General features: G+C 43.2%; 1 pseudogene; it reads right to left on the bottom strand.

The window, feature by feature from the left end:
* Positions 1 to 22,316, bottom strand: part of LOC136543902 (uncharacterized) — an 89,279-nt pseudogene that overhangs the window by 40,678 nt on the left and 26,285 nt on the right.

Below are 22,316 nucleotides of genomic sequence, written 5' to 3'. Positions count from 1 at the left end.
AACAGACCTAAACGTGAAAGTTATGCATGAAATAAGATGTAATGGCAATTCTGTAAATAAACTAACCTATTTTTGAATTAAAATAATTAAAAATCTGAATTTAAATGAAATTTGGACCGGGCATACTAATTCTAGAAATGTCAGGGTTCTAAACGAATAAAAATAGGACTGAATAAAAATTAATTTGAACTGGACTGGACTGCGGGTTGATTACTGGAAAAAGCGGGGGCTTTTCTGCAAAATGTGCTCGGTTGACTGGGGGTTTGACCCGATGATTGACCGGGGCTGCTGACTCATTGACACGTGGCGGCTGTTCACTGGGCACGGTGCACAACGCAGGCGTGGGTGCGCTGACGCGGCATGGTGCGCCGGGTCCACGAGTCTACGATGGACTGGCCACTTAAATCCAACCGGTATCTAATCCGGGCCATCCATGCTAGATCCAACGGCGTAGGGGTGAAGGCTGGGTGGTGGCTTGCCGGGGAAGAAGGAGAGGTCGGCGGCGCCATGGCTGGTGCGACTGGAACTTGGGCTATGGCTTCCTAGGGCGCCAAAGCAAGATCTGAGGGCACGGAAAGACGGAGGGGCTCACCGTGAGTCGTCTGGAGGGGAACGCGGCATCCGGGAAGGCTCCGAAGCTGGTCGTCGATGGCGGCCGCGAACTGGAGAGAGAAGAGGCGCGCGGGTGAGGATGTAGCCGGGCAAAACAATGCCAAAACGTGAATTGGGGGGTACCTACGGGCGCGGGGAAGTCCGGCGGTGCTTCGGGTGGCCTTGGCGTCGGCGTTCACACTCGGGAGGGGGCTTTCACCGGCGGCGGTGGCTCACGGCAGCGGGCAAAGGATGGAGAAGGGCAGAGGGGAGGCTCAGCCTTTATAGGTGGGTGGCTGCGGCGTGAAAGGAAGGGAAGCAGGGCGGGTTTGGCACTTTCCAAATGGGCGCCGATGGCCTTCCATCGGAGCCGCGCCATTGACGGGCAAAGAAAGGAAGGGGAGCGTCAGGGAAGGAAGGTGGACGACAAAGGCAGCGCTGACGAGTGGGTCCAGACGCGCAGCGAGAGAACGGCGCGTGCGGCGTAGGCCGAGCAGGCCGCAGCAGCGCGCCATCGCGCAGAGCGGGCCGCAGCGAAGCAGCAGCTGGGCCGCCGAGTTGGTGCGCGCGCGCGGGTGGCATGCTGGGCTGCGCGGGGTGCGGGCCAGCGCGTCAGCATGGGGCAGCTGCCGGGTGGGCCATGCTAGGCAAGGCAGGCCGGGAAAGGGGGAGGAAGAGGGCCGGCTGGCTGGAGTTGGGCCAGAAGGTGACTTTCCCTTTTTTTCCAAATCAAATGTTTATCCAATTCTATTTTCTCCATTTTCATTTTTAAGCCAAATTCAAATAAGTTTTGAATGCAAATTTCAAATCATCTAGCCCTACACTCAATCAAAACCCATATGATTCGGCATGGATGCAACAAACAAGTTTCTAAACTTATAGTTTATTTTATTTATACAATATTTATTATTTGGCCTATGTTAGAAATACCTAGAAAATGTATAAATAGGGCAAGAATTTAATTGCTAATTTACACTAGAATTTTGGGTGTTACAGAGATATGTTTCAAGTGGACAAAATTTTGCCGGTATATTATCAGTGCTTAACTTAATAACAAATGGCTGGAATAATGGCTCCCGTCTCTCACTCTCTCTTGCGCGTATGATGATTATTAAAACTGAAACTATGCACTGGCACATATTGAAATTGTGCACTGTGCATCTCTGAATGTAACTTAATATCTTAATACTGTGATTTCTAAATATAACTGAATCTCTGAATCTCTACTAAGAAGGTTAGGATTTCTGAAACTCTGAATATAACTGAAACTGTGCACCATGCATCTATATAACTGCAAGAAGACTAGGATTAAAACTATAAGAAGTCTGAATGTCCCGCACCATGTATAGATATGCCTGATTGCAAAAATTCCCTCCTCGTGGGTCATCAGCCTCCACTCTTGCCTTTCCGTCTGTTGTCAGACTAGCTACAAGAACCGGCCTTTCCTTGGGTTTCCTCACAGACGCTCCAGGCTTTGTCCGTGGAGGTGGGGACATTGGCCACGCGCATGATCTCCGTGGAGCTTTCGGAGTCGACGTCGCGGATGGCACCCGATGTAGATGATGATGGAGCGACGTGTCGTTGCCGCTGATCGTACGTCGCGGAATCGCCGTTGCTGGTTGCCGTGATCAGGATCCCGGTCGTCCTCCATCGTGGATGGAAATAAAAAAAGGAAGGCAAGGCAAACCTTCAAGTGCGTGAGGTCTCAGGCTTTGTCTGTGGAGGTGGGGGCACTGGCCACGCGCATGATCTCCGTGGAGCTTTCGGAGTCGACGTCGCGGACGGCACTCGATGTAGATCACGATGGAGGGACGTGTCGCCGCCGCTGATCGTACATCGCGGAATCGCCGTTGCTGGTTGCCGTGATCAGGATCCCAGTCATCCTCTGTCATGGACTACTAGCACGGGGCATGTCGCGGAATTGCCGTTGCTGGTTGCCGTGAGGGACGGGCGGGCGTCGGGCTTCCTTTTTTTCGTCGATGATGGACGGGCGGGCACCGGGCTTGCTCGCGCAGAAGGGACCGTGCTAACGGAACGGCAACATATAACCATGCAAATTAAATAACCAAAAGGCATATATGTGAAGTCATTAAGCATCACTAACATATATTTATGATTCATAAGTTATATTTATGATTCACGCAAAAAAAAAAGAAATATTAAAAAGGAAGTCCAACTTACCGTATCAAATTATGAATAATAACATTTTTCAACATTAGTGGTCACATCTATAACCAAGCATATCTTTAGGCTCCCCTACATTTAGAAGTCGTCCGTTCTCATAGCTGCCTCATCTGTTTAGCCACAACACACTTTAAGAAAAGGTGGTGAATAGTTTATTCTACAAAAGGAGATAGGCAAACTGCTGAATTGCCGCTAACTTAAATGACCAAACTTTCATTCACCAAACCTTAAGTATTTCAGATAACATTGCACATAGTCTAAAGCCACATGATGTTACCTGCGCACCAAAGTGCAAATATCAAACAGGAAAACACAGAGGATCGGTATTGAAAATATCAAGTCATGGGGAAAAGGACTCAACATTATTATTTTTTAACCCACTAACATTCAGCCCATCTATTAAGCAGGTTCTTTTTGTTAGTGAAAGGAGGTCAGAGGCCCCGTGTATTGCTGTGCGCATGTGGCAAAAACAAAAAAAGAAAGAAGAGCAAGAGTAGGATTGTAGGAGTGGTAGATCGCTGTCGCTCTCGTCCCATCCAGCCCATCCAAAAGCTGAGAAACCACGCAGCAGGTGCTCATCGTCCGTCCTGAACTCTGATCCGTCCCATTTCAGAATTCAGAGGCAAAGCTCGTGACTTCACTTCACTGCACCTGGATGTTGACGACCTTGCCCCCTGCTTTCAACTTGGGTATGGTGATGTAGAGCACGTTGTCCCTCACCTCCACGCCGATCTTATCCATGTCCAAGTTCTCGGGCAGCTCCACCCGCGTCCTGTACTGGCCAAAGCTTGCCGCTGGCCACGCCTCCTCCTCGTCTCCCTCTTCATATCCGCCGCCTGCTGCTACTTCCTGCTTCTCGTCACCGCCAGCACAGTCCGAAGCTTTGTTTTGATAGAAATATTGCCGCCAACTATTACACCAATATTAACAGTGATGTAAAACCACCTCAGTTTTCAAGAGCTGTTTCTGGGAGTCCCTACAATCTGGTATACAAAGAGCATTCAAAAGGGGAGAAAAAACAGGAGTTAAAAACTGAAAAGAACAGGTTTCAGATTTGCTGACCAGTGAGTAAGGTAGTGTTGAACCCCATTTAGATGGCTTCAGCTTCAACTTTGGAGGCAGGATAAGAAAACAGCTTGGTAGCATTCGTATAACTCAGCTCGCCAATTCTGACTCTACCAGTTCAAGGAGTGATGCGACATACTTAAAAACCTGGAAAATAAGGGACCTGCACAGTTTGAAGTATTTTCTCATCCCATTATTGCTTAATATTAAGTAAACATGCCTCTTTTGTTAAGATGGAAAGCTCAATGCTCTTGCACTGGATTGCTTCAGCAATTTAAACAAAAGGACATAAGTATTATAAATATACAATTTTGCTCTTCAAATTGCAAACATGAAGGAGAGCAAGCATATTTTGTTGTATATTTTTTCTTTCGGTTCTTGCTTTTGCCTGCAAGACTACTTTATTGTTGAAAAGGCACATGAACACATAAAACGAAAGAGTCAGGAAAAAAGCTTCTCCAAAGAAATTCTAGCCAAGTGCATCCACGAAAAAAAACTTACAATATGGATGTGCTACATTTAATATCGTTCATCTACTATGTCTCGGCTATGCTAACAAATGAAATATGAAATAGGTAGTGTCAACTTAGCTTTATATTGTCAACTCTTATGTAGAACTCCCGCAGCCAAGCCAAGCAACAGGATGTAAACTTAGCTTCAGTTAATCAAACCGTTGTATCATGAGTGCATAGGTAGTGTCTGAATTCAATTTGCACCACCGCAGCAGCAATTCAATCAGCTTTTTGCAGGATATAGTGCTTAGTAGTATTAATTATGCTGGGGTACAATTTTGAAGCGGAATAATCCCATAAGTTGTTGTGAGGAAATCCAGTAGTAATCAGCTACAGTCCCCAAATGTTTCAGCTTCCCAATGCTGACAGAGAAATAATTGCAACGTATATTATATAAGAACACTTCAGATTAGAGATAGTTGTGAACCGTTTTCCCCTTTGCCATTTTCCTATTTTATGGAAGTCCTCGTAGCACCATGTGCAGTTGAACTTCATCAACCTATTGAGAAATATCGAACGTTCACCAGAGATTAGGCACCTCATGGTTATATCATTTTCTATTACTATAGGTAAAAACATTTAGACTCTTATCAAGGAAAAACATAGCCATGGCAGTTATTTCCAGCAAAATCAGAAACTATATTAACTGATACTTGCCTGCTCACTATGCACGATCGTCGTCCTCGAGCCGCCCGTGCTTGGCAGATGGTGCACAGGCGTGCTACGCCGCTGCTGGCAAGCCCTGGTCGGAGATCCATTGCAGCCTGCGCTCGTCGCTCCTCGCTCGGCCGCAGGCGCCAGGCACAACCACCGGCAGCCCTCCCTCCACACGGTTGTCCGGTAGCCGCCCAGCCCAAGATCCTGCACACTTGGCACTCCGGAGTCCGGTCAACGCCTTCCAAGCACACCATCGCCTCGCCTAAGTCGGTCGCCGCTCGTTCGCTAGGGTTTGGCAATTTGGGATTGGGAGAAACAAAAGTCAGGAGAAGAGGAAAAATGGCCAGGGCTGATTTCCGGTTACCGGGACGCTGTGTCCTGGTCCGCCTCGCCGTGCCCATAGAGGGAGGCGGGAGTGCAACTACAGTGGGGAGCGGACAAGGGGAAGAAGAGGCGCGGATGCGGTGGGCGGTCAGGCGTCAGGCGCAGCCGAGCAGGGCGATCGAGGCGTTTTTGTTTTTTTTTCATCGATACGGACAGCGTTTGTTTCTTTTTTTTATACGGACGGAGCAGAGTCTCAAGTTTTCAATTATAGGAGAGATAAAAAAGGAAGTAATCAATGATGTAAATAAATTAAGGATATGTTTATTTTTGCAAATTTTGTCTTAGCCTTGCTTGAGTTATATAAATGTTGGGTGAACAAATAAAAAATAATAATATAAATAAAATAATAATAATAATAATAATAATAATAATAGTAATAAATTTAGGCTCCCTGGTGTTCAAGCCGGTAGAGTCCTTGCTTGTTTTGTTTTTTCTTTATTAAATAAATAGGTACAAGACTAAGTGTGGAGAGAACTCTCATGCATAACGAACATACATTTGGGATCTCCCACCAACAAGTTGCACAAAACATTGAATGATCCAACTTGTAGAAGGACGAAACAGATGAATCCAGACACTTTTTGGCTGAACCTCTGGTTTAGCCAAACCATCTCTGACTTTCCACAGCTCCTTCATCTTCAACGGTGGTTTATGCAACATTACTCCTCATCTCTCCACAATTTTGAAATTTAAAACTGAACAAATTTAAAATATAAAACAAATGATGCTCAACCTCCATGCTATCCTTTGATTAAGTTTGCTTACTCTTTATTCCTCGCTAATATTCCTAAACTTGTGAACAATTCATCATAGGGACCCCATGTTATCTAAGTAATTGGAATATGTGATATAGTAGGATGAAAATGAACCTTGCTCTCTCATGTGAAGAACTTGGGATTTATTTTTTGCAAAATGAAAATTTGAATAGCATGCTCCTCAATGATACGCAAATTCCTACCAAAGCAATATCTAGTGTTTAGAACCTAAAACCTCCAATTTTATGCTACTTATTCCTGCATTGAGTTTTGTCAAATCTTATTGACCCTTGTTGAGAAATTTATCATGCCCCCAAGATTAAGATCACGTACACCCACATACATAAGCTATTCCTACTCTAGGAATACACTAAAACATGCCTCCATCCATCCAAAACTCTGCTCCTACACTGGGAGTAGACAAAAAAAATGTTTGTTAGGAAAAATACTCCATATTTTAAAAAGATAGTGATCTCTCTCAATATGTGGTTTAAGAGACATGGGCTATGTAAAAGTATAAAAAAAATTAGACACATGAAGGTCCAAGAAGAAAAAAAAATAGGGACACGTGAAGGTCTTAAGGTATTTAAAAAAAGATGAGCACATGAAGGCTCATAAAAAGAAGAAAAAAATGATAGCCCTGTCTCAAAATAAAAATGTACAGAGAGATCATATCTACAAAAGGAGTATAGTATAGATTTAGAATTGTTTTATCCACACACTTGCACTTCTAGATCTAAGCGTATGACATGTTTTCTCCTTGGATCCAAGATTTGACTTAACAAAATATGTAGAGTAAGTATGCCTTCACATCTTTCCCTACCCAAAGATCCATATAAGCTTTTTAGAAGTAGGAAAGAAAGAAGACAACCCTATGATATGCCTTGGTGAAGAACCAAACACAAATATGAGCGATTTGAGAGAATCATTTGAGGAGTTAAGCTATGTTTACATTTTCAAAATCAAATGAAAACCCAAGTTTCTGAACTGATTGATGCAAAGGGATTTGAATCCATGCTGTTCCATTATTCAATTACCCAAGATAATGTGGTAGACACTCCAAAGTTCACAAGTACAGGTGAAGCTTGGAATAACTCGTATGCAGATGTCATATCAAGGAGATGACCCATCTTAGTCCTTAACTTTACTCGAGGACGAGCAAAGGGCTAAGTGTGGGGGAGTTTGTTGGCAGTCCTTAACTCACACTTTTTACCATCAACATTTATATAAAACCTACTAACAAGAATACCAAAGTTAGAATTAGGACTTATAACTAATCAATTCCACAAGTTTTGGTGATTATTCATTTGCAGGAAGACATGTCAGGATTACATAGGAAAAGAGCCTAAAGTATACAAGAAATGCAACATTGTAAACATCCGACATGAGCCCAAGGAGAGATAACCCACTTACCAGCAGAATCAAGGCCCGAAGGGATGGAGAACAAGGCCAAATTCCAACCAAACCACCTTATCTGCGCAGAACCCCACCATGGGCCAAGTCAAGATGATCATAGAAGTTCACCCACCAAAGATGGGCTTGATCCAGCCTAGTCATGGTGTGGCCGCACCCCCATTGGCCCTGTTTGGCATGGTCGGTTGATGCTTACCGCCTTGGCCAACATTGATATGGTGGTGTCGCCCAGGTTCAATGTACTTGGAGGTCAGTTTGGTGCCTTCCATGTGGAGATGAAGCATCTTCCAAATGCCCCCCCTCCTCTCCACCTATAAAAGGCTCCCTCCTCCTCATCAAACAAGAACACACCAAAGGAAAGAGCACCACACTTGAGCATCACTCCAAGGCTTAGGCCATAGCTAGTAGAGTTGAGTATTGGAACAAATGTGAGCGAAAAAGTACGGGGAAGTGCCGGACTTGTCGGTGTCTCCCTGAGCTTGTACCTCGATGAACACTTGTGCCTCAATAGAGTATCCGCTAAGTGAGTGTTCGTGGTTCTTATGGCATTAAATCTTCTGAATAGTTAAGCTTTATTCTTACTTGTTTGCGGGTTCGTCGTCTATTCTCGTAACATATGCTCTAGTAGAGGGCCCTGATAAAGATGGATAACCCTGCGCATGCTAGAGTAGTAGTCAATAGCGTAGACGTGTTGTCTAGGCTAGCGGCTACCTTCGTTTGCCTCGTGCCCCATGGTTGAGGGGTAGGTGATAGGATGTGACAACCCTGTCCATCCCTCGTAATCCCCCACATCCGGGTATGATGTAGAGCTGGAGGTCGGCATCACTTGGCAGACCAGGTGTGATCCGGTGCCTGAAGTAAGCAAGTGAGAGTAGAGTTTATCTTTCCGTAGACCCAAAAGCCATAGGAATCCATCTCTACCCGTTCCAACTTTACTCTTGTGTTGTCCTTGGATGAATTAGCTAGAAGAAGTACCTCCATTCCCTATGGAAAATACGATACCCTAAATACTTCTGGGTGAAAACTACAACGGTAATTTCGTACGCTTGTGGATTCTTTCTGTAAACATTACGAAATACCAACAAGCTTTCTAGCACCGTTGCTGGGGAATAGTTGCTATTTTCTTTGAACCTAGTTCATCCTCGTATCTGTATCTTTTCTTTTTATAAAAACAAAAATATTTTCTTTTATCTTTTCCACCATGAACTCAACTCCTATTCATAACCTTTCCACTTCAAAGGGGAGTTCCATGAGCCACCTCTTTCTCCAAAACCAAACTGTTCATCTAGCTATGAACTCCACCCTGGCTTAATAGCCATGGTTCAGGCACTACCCTTCTTAGGGCACGAAATTGAAAACCCCCACCATCATCTGTGGGAGTTTGAGGAAATGCGTTCGTGCTTGAGCATCTCAGGCATGACACAAGAAACTTTAAGATAGAAATTGTTTCCCTTCTCTCTCACAGGAAAGGCGAAGCAATGGTACATGTTTGTCATAGAAAGTATGAATGGGGACTGGGATGAACTTAAAGACAAGTTGTGTCTTGCATTTTTCCCATTTCCTGTATCGGCTCTGTACCAAGGGTAATCCTCGACTTTGAGCAGCGTGAGAAGGAGTTTATAGATGCAGCCTGGGCCCAGTTTTTGATGTTAATGATTGCCGGCCCAGGCTTGTCATTACCCGATGGCATGATTTTGCGTCTCTTTTGTTTGGGTCTTGACACAGATACTGACCTATGCCTAGACGTGACTGTTGGAGGTTGGTTTACACATAAACCTATGATGGAGCAAGTGAAGTTCCTTAAAAACTTTCTAAAAAGACACGCTTCCTTCATCATAGAAACTAGAACCCTCCAGGCAAAAGTCATGTCGAGCGTTGAGGAATCCTCATTAGTCGAATTCAAACCCATACCATCCTTAGATTCAACTTATGAACCCTCACCTGAACCACGAACACCAAAGGAAATAATGCTTCATCCTTTAGAGTTCCATATCAAATTTGAGTTTTACCTTGAAGTTATCATGGCAAGAAAGGCACATAAAGGAAGTTTCCCCTAGAGCGGAATCATCAAAGGAATGGTTAATGGAAGTGAAACGTTCTTCTGAAGTAATTCACATTCTTTCATCTTCCACAGCCATGCCTTGTTTGTTAAGGGGAACAAACATAGAAGCCCTGCACAACCCCACAGTCAGGACTAGCATCATGTCAGAATTCCTAGTGAAAAACCTTTTAGGAAACATGCCGCTTGTCCCGACCAATAAACTTTTCAAAAGTCCGTCAGTGAAAGGTCCTAATATGGCTAGAGGGGGGGTGAATAGCCTATTTAAAAAACTATAAATCAACTAGAGCAATTTGATTAGTATGACAAATAGCGTAATGCAAACTTGCTCTAGCTCTACAAGGGTTGCAAGCCACCTATCCAATAATTCTAGTTGCAATGATTACTTAGGCACCCAAACTTGCTATGTAGCTACTCACTAAGAGCTCTCAATCTTGCCACTCTACATAGCTCAACTAGATGAATGTAAATAATAAAGCAAGCTCTCAATTCTAATTACACTAAAGAGCTTGTATCAACTAGTTTGCAAGAATGTAAATAAGTGAGTAGGGTGATTATACCGCCATGTAGGGGATAAACCAATCACAAGATGAAGATTAAGCCAATCACCGGGAGAATGCAAATGACAAGAGACAACCGATTTTTCTCCCGAGGTTCACATGCTTGCCAACATGCTAGTCCCCATTGTGTCGACCAACACTTGGTGGTTCGGTGGCTAAGAGGTGTTTCACAAACCTCGTCCACATGATAGGACACCACAAGAACCAACCCACAAGTGAGGTAACTTAATGACACGAGCAATTTACTAGAGTTACCTTTCGACACTCCGCTGGGGAAGGTACAACTCCCCTCGCAATCACCGAAGACGGCGATGAACAATCACCAATTCATGCCGATCCTCCACTGCTGCACCGAGCCATCTAGATGGTGGCAACCACCAAGAGTAACAAGCGAAATCCACAGCGCAACACGAATACCAAGTGCCTCTAGATGCAATCACTCAAGCAATGCACTTGGATTCTCTCCCAATCTCACAAAGATGATGAATCAATGATGGAGATGAGTGGGAGGGCTTTGGCTAAGCTCACAAGGTTGCTATGTCAATGAAAATGTGCAAGAGATATGGCTTGAGCTAGCCAAGGGGCTTTAAATAGAAGCCCCCATCAAATAGAGCCGTTGGCTCAAAAAACTAGCTGACTGTGCGTCGACCGGACGCTCCGGTCACACTGCACCGGACGCAGCACCGGACGCTCCGGTCGTGAATACCGGACACGTCCGGTCGGCATACCAGATGTGTCCGTTAGCCCTAGACAGCCATGTGTCCAGTTCAAATCAAACTTAGTCATTGTTGCCCCTTCTGCTGACAACCGGACGCACACACCGGACGCAAAGTCTCAAATGACTGGACGCTGAGCCGCAGCGTCTGGTGGAGTACAGTAAGCAACCACACCCGACCGAACGTGTCCAGTGGTACTAGATCGGACGCTGCCAGCGTTCGATCGGCTGCTCTGTCATCTACTGCCTTTTCTGATTCACACCGAATGCATCCGGTGTGGCGACCGGACGCGTCCGGTCTCTGAGTCTACCGCCAAAATACCGGACGTGTCCGGTAACATACCGGACGCGTCCGGTCACTCTGTAACCAGCGTGACTAACTCCTTTTCGACTCAATCTCCTTCACCCTTGCTCAAATGTGCCAACCACCAAGTGTATCACCTTGTGCACATGTGTTAGCATATTTTCACAAACATTTTCAAGGGTGTTAGCACTCCACTAGATCCTAAATGCATATGCAATGAATTAGAGCATCTAGTGGCACTTTGATAACCGCATTTTGATACGAGTTTCACTCCTCTTAATAGTATGGCTATCTATCCTAAATGTGATCACACTCACTAAGTGTCTTGATCACTTAAAACAAAATGGCTCCTACATTTTATACCTTTGCCTTGAGCCTTTTGTTTTTCTCTTTCTTCTTTTCCAAGTTTAAGCATTTGACCATCACCATGCCATCACCATTGTCATGATCTTCGCCATTGCTTCATCACTTGGAGTAGTGCTACCTATCTCATAATCATCTTGATAAACTAGGTTAGCACTTAGGGTTTCATCAATTAACCAAAACCAAACTAGAGCTTTCAATCTCCCCCTTTTTGGTAATTGATGACAACCCTTATACAAAGATATGAATTAAAATTCAATTGAATCCATGTTGCTTGCCCAAGCATATTTACCATGTGTAAAGGATATGGGCAAGTTTCATGAACTCCATATGATAGCAATTGCTCCCCCTACATATGTGCTAAGAGTTTGGATTGAAGCTTTGCACATATGATTAGATAGGAAATATAGGAGACAATTTCTACCAAATGATGCTAAGGTATAAGAGATGGACCTTTGAAGCATGATACCAATCGGAGTGCACCATTATACCATCCTTAGCACCATTAGTAACTAGACATACACAAAAACTAGAATACCCCATGAGATCAATATTACATGTAAGGGTCTAGTTTCCATAGAAAGAACATAGGTCTAGTTACTTTAGCCTATGCATGCTAGTTTTTCATTTCAACATTCAAACCTACAAGTAGCATACACCACACAAGCATGGATATTAAATATTTATGGAATGCAAGCAACCATATGTAATGCACATACAAATTTACCATACAAGTTTATGAGCTTGCTCCCCCTATTTGTATGCTCAAAATTTTAATTGATCCCCTTCATATATTTGTCATATATTATTTCCCCCTTTGTTTCACTATCTTTGTACACTATTTATCCCCCTTTGTCATCAATGACCACAAAGGCTTAAAGTATAGATAGGGTAGGATTATTAATGTCAACAATTTGCCCAAAAGGTGGCCTCAAATTATGGATATGTTGGGGTGAAAACATGTGAAATGAGGATCATTTTCCCAATATGGTTCAATCTAGATTACTTGCAAAATATATTTAACTTGGTTTGATCCAAGGACAAGCTTCTTCACACCTCCAAATAAGGGTTATCTTGTTCCATGTTGAGTTAAACACTTATAGCTCATTTTCTAAATCAAACACTAGGTTTACAAGCCCACAAACATGTCATATGCTACCACTAGATCATTTCAAACATACAAGCAATAGTGGTACCATATAAGCATCAAATTCATTTGATTTTCATGAATGAGCCTAGGACATGATAGGAATGACTAGATGCACTAAAGAAGTCCTTAGCAATGGATGGATGACATGTCAATCAACTTTACCTTGCTTGGCTCGAAGGAGAGGCATGTCATATAGTGGGGGTGCATCAACTCATATTGGAGAAGTCAAGTATGTTCAATTTATTCCTTAGCTTGCAAAACCTCTTTTCATCAAGTGGCTTGGTGAATATGTTGGCAAGTTGATCTTCGATGCCCACACTCTCTATGCAAATGTCCCCTTTTTGTTGGTGATCTCTTATGAAGTGATGACAGACATCTATATGCTTTGTTCTTGAGTGTTGAACCAGGTTGTTGGTGAGCTTTATGGCACTTTCATTGTCACATAGCAATGGCACTTGCTTGAACTTGATTCCAAAGTCACTCAAGGTAGCCTTCATCCAAAGTAATTGAGCACAACAACTACCGGCCGAAATGTACTCCGCTTCGGCGATTAAAAGTGCTACACTATTTTGCTTCTTTGATGACCAAGACACAAGTGATCTTCCCAATAGTTGACATGTGCCCGATGTGCTCTTTCTCTCAACTTTGCATCCCGCATAATCGGAGTCTGAATATCCAATCAACTCAAATCTTGCTCCTTTGGGATACCATAATCCAACATGTTGTGTATGCTTCAAGTACCTCAATATTCTCTTAGTTGCCTTCAAATGACTTTATCTTGGTGAGGCTTGAAATCTAGCACACATGCACACACTAAACATCACATCCGGCCTTGATGCCGTCACATAGAGTAGACTTCCAATCATAGACCGATACATCTTTTGATCCACCATGTTGCCACTAGCATCACTATCCAAGCTTCCACTTGTCCCCATTGGTGTACTAATAGCTTTACTCTCATCCATTTCAAACTTCTTGAGCATGTCCTTGATATACTTGCCTTGACTCACAAATGTGCCATTCTTCATTTGCTTGATTTGAAGACCAAGAAAGTAACTAAGCTCTCCAATCATTGACATCTCAAACTCACTTGCCATCATTTTGCCAAACTCCTCACAAAATTCTTGATTTGTTGATCCAAAGATGATATCATCAACATAGATTTGCATCACAAACAAGTCATTTCCAAGCTTCTTGGTGAAGAGAGTGGTGTCAACCTTTCCCATCTTGAATCCCTTAGAGAGTTGGAAATCCCTCAATCTCTCATACCATGCTCTAGGTGCTTGTTTCAATCCATACAAAGCCTTTCTCAACTTGTAGACATGGTTGGGTTTCTTCTCATCTTCAAAACCAGGAGGTTGCTCAACATACACAAGTTCATTGATGTACCCATTGAGAAATGCACTTTTCACATCCATTTGGTACAACTTGATGTTGTTGGCACAAGCATAAGCTACCAAGATCCTAATTGCTTCCAATCTTGCAACCAGGGCATATGTTTCTCCAAAGTCAAGACCTTCAACTTGAGTGTAACCTTGAGCTACTAATCTTACTTTGTTCCTTATTACTATCCTATCTTGATCTTGCTTGTTCTAAAAGACCCACTTAGTTCTAATCACATTATGATTCTTAGGCCTCTCAACTAAATCCCATACTTGGTTTCTTATGAAGTTGTTTAGCTCTTCATACATAGCATTGATCCAATCAACATCCCTCAAAGCTTCATCTATCTTCTTGGTTCAATGGATGACACAAATAATAAATGCTCACAAAATGAAGCTAATCTTGATCTTGTTTGCACACCTCTTGAAATATCACCAATGATAGTATCCAATGGATGATCTCTTGCAACATTGGTTGGTTGAAGCACTTGCACTTGATTGCTAGCATTTGATTGATCACTTGGTTGAGATGAAGAACTAGCCATTTGTTGATCTTGCACATTGCCATTACTAGTGCTTGCTTGGATTTGATCATGAGAACCACTAGCTTGCACATTTGAGTTAGAGAGTACTTGATTCTTGTCATCTTCAACATCAATCACCTCTCTAGGCCTTAACTCACCAATGTCCATGTTCTTCATTGCATTGACCAATTGAGTGCCTCTTACATCATCTAGATTCTCATCTTTCTCTTGGGAACCATTTGTTTCATCAAACTCCACATCATGAACCTCCTCAAGAGTACCACTAGTCAAATTCCAAACTCTATAAGCTTTGCTGGTAGTGGAGTAACCAAGCAAGAAACCTTCATCACATTTCTTTTCAAACTTGCTCAATCTAGTGCCTTTCTTCAATATGTAGCATTTACAACCAAAAACCCGAAAGTATGCTATGTTGGGCTTTCTTCCATTCAATAGCTCATAAGGTGTCTTTTCCATCATGGGGTGACAATAGGGTCAGTTGCTATAGTAGCAAGCCCTAAAATGAATGACTCACATTATACTCACTCAACATTGATCTTGCCATATCAATCAAGGTTCTATTCTTTCTTTCAACTAGCCCATTTGATTGAGGAGTATACTTAGCCGAGAATTGATGTCTAATTCCAAATTCATCACATAGCTCATCAATTCTAGTGTTCTTGAACTCACTTCCATTGTCACTTCTAACTTTCTTGATTGTTGTTTCAAACTCATTGTGAATGCCTTTAACAAATGATTTGAATGTTGCAAATACATCACTCTTGTCAACAAGAAAGAATACCCATGTGTATCTAGTGAAATCATCCACAATCACAAATCCATATTTATTTCCACCAATGCTAGTGTATGTGGTTGGTCCAAACAAGTCCATGTGCATCAACTCAAATGCCTTAGATGTGCTCATTATGCTCTTCTTAGGATGTGTATTACCAACTTGCTTTCTGGCTTGACATGCACTACATAGCTTATCCTTCTCAAATGTGACATCTTTCAAGCCTCTAACTAAGTCATGCTTAATCAACTTGTTTAATTGTTTCATTCCAACATGACCAAGCCTTCTATGCCATAACCAACCTATGCTAGACTTAGTGATCAAACATGTTGACAATTGAGCTTCTATAGCATTGAAATCAACTAAGTATAGATTCTCATATCTAAATCCTTTGAATATCAAGTTAGAGCCATCTACACTTATGATTTCTACATCATCCACACCAAATATGCACTCGAAACCAAGATCACACAATTGAGCTACCGACAATAGGTTAAAGTTCAAGCTCTCTACTAGTAGCACATTGGAAATGCTCAAATTATTGGATATTGCAATCTTACCAAGCCCTTTGACCTTGCCTTTGCCATTGTTACCAAATGTGATACTATCAATCCCATTGCTCTTGCTTTCATTGATTGAATTGAACATTCTTGAATCACCGGTCATGTGTTGTGTGCACCCACTATCAAGCACCCAATGCCTTCCTCCGGCTTTATAATTTACCTATAAAAGAAGATCAATTCTTTTTAGGTACCCAAACTTGCTTGGGTCCTTGTAGGTTAGTCACCAAGGTCTTTGGTACCCAAATGGCCTTCTTCTTTGGGCCCACAATTGGTGTACCAATGAACTTAGCCTTCACACCATTGGCACCCTTATAAAGCATGTAACAAGAATCAAATTTGATTGAGGATACATTAGGTAGCTTATTCTTGTTAGTCTTGCAACTTTGTTCTATATGCCCAACTTGCTTGCATCTATTGCAAAACCGACCATTGCCCTTCACAAAGCTAGCTTTGGGAGTGACAAAGGCTGCCTTGCCTTTCTTGGGGGTATAGCCTAATCCCTCTTTGTTGAGAGAAAATCTTTGGCTACCCAAGCACTTTAGCAAGTGGGCTTCTCCACCATAGGCATTGCCTAAGGCATGAGTGAGCTCATTTACCTCCTTCTTGAGGTTCTCATTTTCCACCATTAGTGATGTATCATTCATAGGTGGAGTAGAAGTGGTAGTGCTACAAGAAGAGTTAGTGGGAGCAACTATAGTAGGCATAAAAGAATCATCAATAATATCATATGTTAGTCCCACATCACATGTAATTATCACTTGTTCCTTCTTGGCCTCCTCCTTCTTGACTTGCTCAATGAGAGAGGAGTGAGCTTTTTTAATCTTAGAGTGAGTTTTGCCAAGCTTCTCATGGGCTTCCATTAGCCTCTCATGAGTGGCATTTAGCTCATCAAAGGATTGCTCAAGAGATTTTAATTTTTTGCGCAATTCTTTGCACTCCTTTCTCTTCATCTCATTGCAAGCATGCACTTGCTCATACATGTCCAAGAGCTCCTCCTTGGAGTACTCATCATCATCATCACTCCTACAATCATCACTTTCATTTTCGTCATCACTCATGTCATATTTTACCTTGGTAGGCTTTGCCATGAGGCATGTTGATGGAGTGTCAAAGATGGAGGGCTTGTTGTTGATGGCGATGCTTGCTAGTGCTCTCTTGATAGATTTCTTATCATCATCACTAGAGCTATCACTATCCGAAGAGCCATCACTATCCCATGTGACTACATAGCCTCCACCCTTTTTCTTCTTTTGGAAGGTCATTCTCTTCTCCTTCTTTTCTTTCTTATCCTCCTTGTGCTTCTTCTTCTCATCCTCATCATTGTCACTATTGTATGGACAATTTTCTACTATATGATCGGGGCTCTTGCAATTGTAGCATCTTCTCACATACTCTTTCTTCTTGGTGTGATCTCTTCTCTTTCTTGCACCATAGCCCTTCTTCTTTATGAACTTGCCCATCTTATGCACAAAGAGAGCCATAGCCTCATCATCAATATCACTTAGATCTTCATCATCACTTGATTCTTTCTTGGACTTGCCCTTGTTTTTGTATGATGATGAACTAGCCTTGAATGCTATGCTTTTCTTCTTCTTATCCTCTTCTTCCTTCTTGTCCTCCTTGTCATCCCCCTCCCTTTCCACACGGTATGTCTCTTGTGTCATGACATCACCTAGTACTTGGTTAGGGGTAATATCCTTCAATCCTCCTCTTATGATGAGCAATCTCAACATCTCAAATCTTGGAGGTAAGCACATCAAGAATCGATGAGAGACATCATCATCCTTGATCTTTTCTCCCAAAGCCTTCAAGTCATTGACAATTACTTGTAGCCGATGAAACATCTCCGGAATGCTCTCATCATCCTTCATCTTGAAACTTGTCAACTTGTCCTTGAGGATGTACAACCTGGCACTCTTCACTGCCGGTGTGCCCTCATATGTTTCCTCCAATCTCTTCCACACCTCATTTGCTCTTTCACAATCCTTGATTTCCTCAAACACCTTGGAATCAATGGCATTGTATATGGTGTTGAGAGCCATTGTATTGCATTGCTTGTTGATCTTATCTTGGTTGGTTGGATCATCGGGATCAATGATAGCATAGTCATTCTCGGTCACTTCCCATACTTGATCATTGATTGAACCAAGATACATCCTCATCTTTCTCTTCCAATAATCATAGCATGTGCCATCAAAGAACGGTGGTTTGCCCCCCACATGGTTGAACACAACCTGAGCCATAATTTGACACCGAGGTTGTTAAGCTTTCAATCAAACGGTGACCATGGCTCTGATACCACTTGAAAGGTCCTAATATGGCTAGAGGGGGGTGAATAGCCTATTTAAAAAACTACAAATCAACTAGAGCAATTTGATTAGTATGACAAATAGCGTAATGCAAACTTGCTCTAGCTCTACAAGGGTTGCAAGCCACCTATCCAATAATTCTAGTTGCAATGATTACTTAGGCACCCAAACTTGCTATGTAGCTACTCACTAAGAGCTCTCAATCTTGCCACTCTACAGAGCTCAACTAGATGAATGTAAATAATAAAGCAAGCTCTCAATTCTAATTACACTAAAGAGCTTGTATCAACTAGTTTGCAAGAATGTAAATAAGTGAGTAGGGTGATTATACCGCCATGTAGGGGATGAACCAATTACAAGATGAAGATTAAGCCAATCACCAGGAGAATGCAAATGACAAGAGACAACCGATTTTTCTCCTGAGGTTCACGTGCTTGCCAACACGCTAGTCCCTGTTGTGTCGACCAACACTTGGTGGTTCGGCGGCTAAGAGGTGTTTCACAAACCTCATCCACACGATAGGACACCGCAAGAACCGACCCACAAGTGAGGTAACTCAATGACACAAGCAATTTACTAGAGTTACCTTTCGGCACTCCGCTGGGGAAGGTACAACTCCCCTCCCAATCATCGGAGACGGCCACGAACAATCACCAACTCATGCCGATCCTCCATCGCTGCACCGAGCCGTCTAGGTGGTGGCAACCACTAAGAGTAACAAGTGAAATCCGCAGCGCAACACGAATACCAAGTGCCTCTAGATGCAATCACTCAAGCAATGCACTTGGATTCTCTCCCAATCTCACAAAGATGATAAATCAATGATGGAGATGAGTGGGAGGGCTTTGGCTAAGCTCACAAGGTTGCTATGTCAATGAAAATGTGCAAGAGATATGGCTTGAGCCGGCCAAGAGTCTTTAAATAGAAGCCCCCATCAAATAGAGCCATTGGCTCAAAAAATAGGCTAACTGCACGTCGACCGGACGCTCCGGTCACACTACACCGGACGCAGCACTGGACGCTCCGGTCATGAATACCGGACGCGTCCGGTTGGCATATCGGACGTGTTCGGTAGCCCCAGATAGCCACATGTCCAGTTCAAATCAAACTTAGCTGTTGCTGCCCCTTCTGCTGACAACCAGACGCTCACACTGGACGCAGAGTCACAAATGACCGGATGCTGAGCCACAGCGTCCGGTGGAGTACAGTAAGCAACCACGCTCGACCGGACACTGCCAGCGTTCGATTGGCTGCTCTGTCGTCTGCTGCCTTTTCTGGTTCACACCGGACGTGTTCGGTGTGGCGACCGGACGTGTTCGGTCTCTGAGTCTGCCGCTGAAATACCAGACATGTCCGGTAACATACCGTACGCGTCTGGTCATTCTATAACCAGCGCGACTAACTCCTTTTTGACTCAATCTCCTTCACCCTTGCTTAAATGTGCCAACCACCAAGTGTATCACCTTGTGCACATGTGTTAGCATATTTTCACAAATATTTTCAAGGGTGTTAGCACTCCACTAGATCCTAAATGCATATGCAATGAATTAGAGCATCTAGTGGCACTTTGATAACCGCATTTTGATACGAGTTTCACTCCTCTTAATAGTATGGCTATCTATCCTAAATGTGATCACACTCACTAAGTGTCTTGATCACTTAAAACAAAATGGCTCCTACATTTTATACCTTTGCCTTGAGCCTTTTGTTTTTCTCTTTCTTCTTTTCCAAGTTTAAGCATTTGACCATCACCATGCCATCACCATTGTCATGATCTTCGCCATTGCTTCATCACTTGGAGTAGTGCTACCTATCTCATAATCATCTTGATAAACTAGGTTAGCACTTAGGGTTTCATCAATTAACCAAAACCAAACTAGAGCTTTTAGTCAGGAGTCTTTGTCGAATGTTGTGGGATTGCTAGGGCCATGCCAATGGAAATTAATGAAACCGAGGTTCATTTAGACTTCCACATCTATGCCATCCTCAATTTTGATCTTCTTATAGGCATGCTCCTCATTGGTTGGCTCCTCTTTATTATGCTGCTCGTTAGTGTCCTCCTTTTTGCCTCCTCCTTGTTAGCGTCTTGATCGATCCTAGTGTTCATCGGATCTGGCTTGCCTTCATCGTCCTTCCTTGCACGCTTGGCCGATGTCTCTCCCTCGGAGTTCATGGCGATGGCTAATGTGGAGTGATGAAGTGGTTTAATTTGGATGTTATGAGTGGCATTGTTTGGAGGAAGCAACGACTGTCTAGGTTTGTGTGGACATGGAACCCAGCGTTAAATAGTCATGCCTGCTAATGAGGACGTCCATGGAAGGCGAACTAGAATCGAAAGCAATGCTCAAGGAAGATGGAATGATAGTGGAAGGCATACTAGAACTAACATGACGCTCAATGAAGTTGGAACGACCACAAGTAGTCGTTTGATAGGCGTCTCACAATCTATCTAATGAACGTTGAAATGTTCCACGCATTCTTAAAGATTTCTCGTTCCAGCGAATGGTCACCAATAGGGTGGATATGGAGGAGCACAAGGAGGAGGGCATCCAAGTACCAACTGATCTAATTGCACACATGTACACCATATGATGTGCCTATGGGACTAAACCGATCACCGTTATTTACATTGACAACCCTTGCCGCTTGATGAAACTATGTATGTGTACACCATATGATACGCGAACTGGACAAAACTATCATCGTTAGTTACTATGACAACCTGATTGACAAGACCACCGATCAGTGTGAGTATGTTAGTGCACCATATGATACACCGAATGATGTGCGCTATTGTCTTAGCTACTAGTGCGTTTGTCATTCGCCTTGGTGACGCCTCAACTAGTCACCTGATTGAGTGGATTACTAAGTCCAAATCCTTCTCAGTACCAAAAAGACTCGAACCGAGTCAAACATTATACAATAATAAAGTCATGAAAACAACTCATTACTGATAAACTCCGTTACATTAGATAGGTGTACAATAACAAGGACTTGTTGAAGACTATGAGATGTATAATAATAAAGAAGCTAGTCATTTTTACCAAGTAGACACCAGAACCCCTTCAAGCACTCTGTCATAGACCAGATGAATTCTAGTGGGGAGCACTATGGGGAGCTCCCCATAGTTTTTTGCCTTAAAAAATATCCCCCTAGGAGTAGAAGTAGACACACAAGGAAACCAAATAGAAGAGATGAATAGTCAATGCAGACTGACGGCCAAGCCACCGAATCGATAAACGAGGCTGCGTAGGGCACATTTTGGTGCCATGACAACCACTTGTCATAGGACACCAAAGACTACCCCACTCATCGTGGTCCATCGTGGGTGCTCTAGCTGTAATGCTACACCCAAAGTCCCGGAGGCCCTGGCTATGCCTACCATGGTTGCACCCCACAAGCCCTGACCACGGACTGAGGTCAGTAGCACTGGCATTCCATGGTAGCATTCCTCCATATCTTTGTGAAACATCCTCTAACACCTAGGACAAGCAGACATATCCATGCTTATGTGTTGGTGGAAGCTAATCTTGAAGGCCTTCTCCTAGTGGCATTGGAGTCGATGGAGGACGAGGGAGGCCATGACAATGGGAGACTATGTGCAACTCAAGGTTTTTTCAAGAAGGTTTGGAGTGAGATTGAGAGGCTCACCTTACCTTGCTTAAATAGCCCCACTTCAAGACACGAGCGGGGAAGCCAACATTCAAGATCCATGAGTAGCGCAGTCACCCACGCGGGTCACGTGTGGCGGATCGGGGAAGACGAGGTGGACCATTTGATTCCCTAGTACATATGATTCTCTGCCACATTTCATCCTCATCTATAGTAGGACATGAGCAATATCTAGCAATCTAAAGGACGCGTTCATGCGTACATGCGAATCAGAATCCACAAGGAAGATTCGTTAGCCGAATACTAATACTGCACAAGTACACCGACATATGATATGCCCATTTATGCAAATTGCTCACCATTAGTTACTACAAAAACCAATGCCACCTAGTCTAATTGTGCACATGTAGACCATCACTCGTTC

Source organism: Miscanthus floridulus, chromosome 3 (genome assembly GCF_019320115.1).
Source record: "Miscanthus floridulus cultivar M001 chromosome 3, ASM1932011v1, whole genome shotgun sequence".
Classification (NCBI taxonomy): Eukaryota; Viridiplantae; Streptophyta; class Magnoliopsida; order Poales; family Poaceae; genus Miscanthus; species Miscanthus floridulus.
The sequence above is the reverse complement of the archived record's forward strand: the minus strand, read 5'-3'. Positions and strand labels throughout refer to the sequence as shown.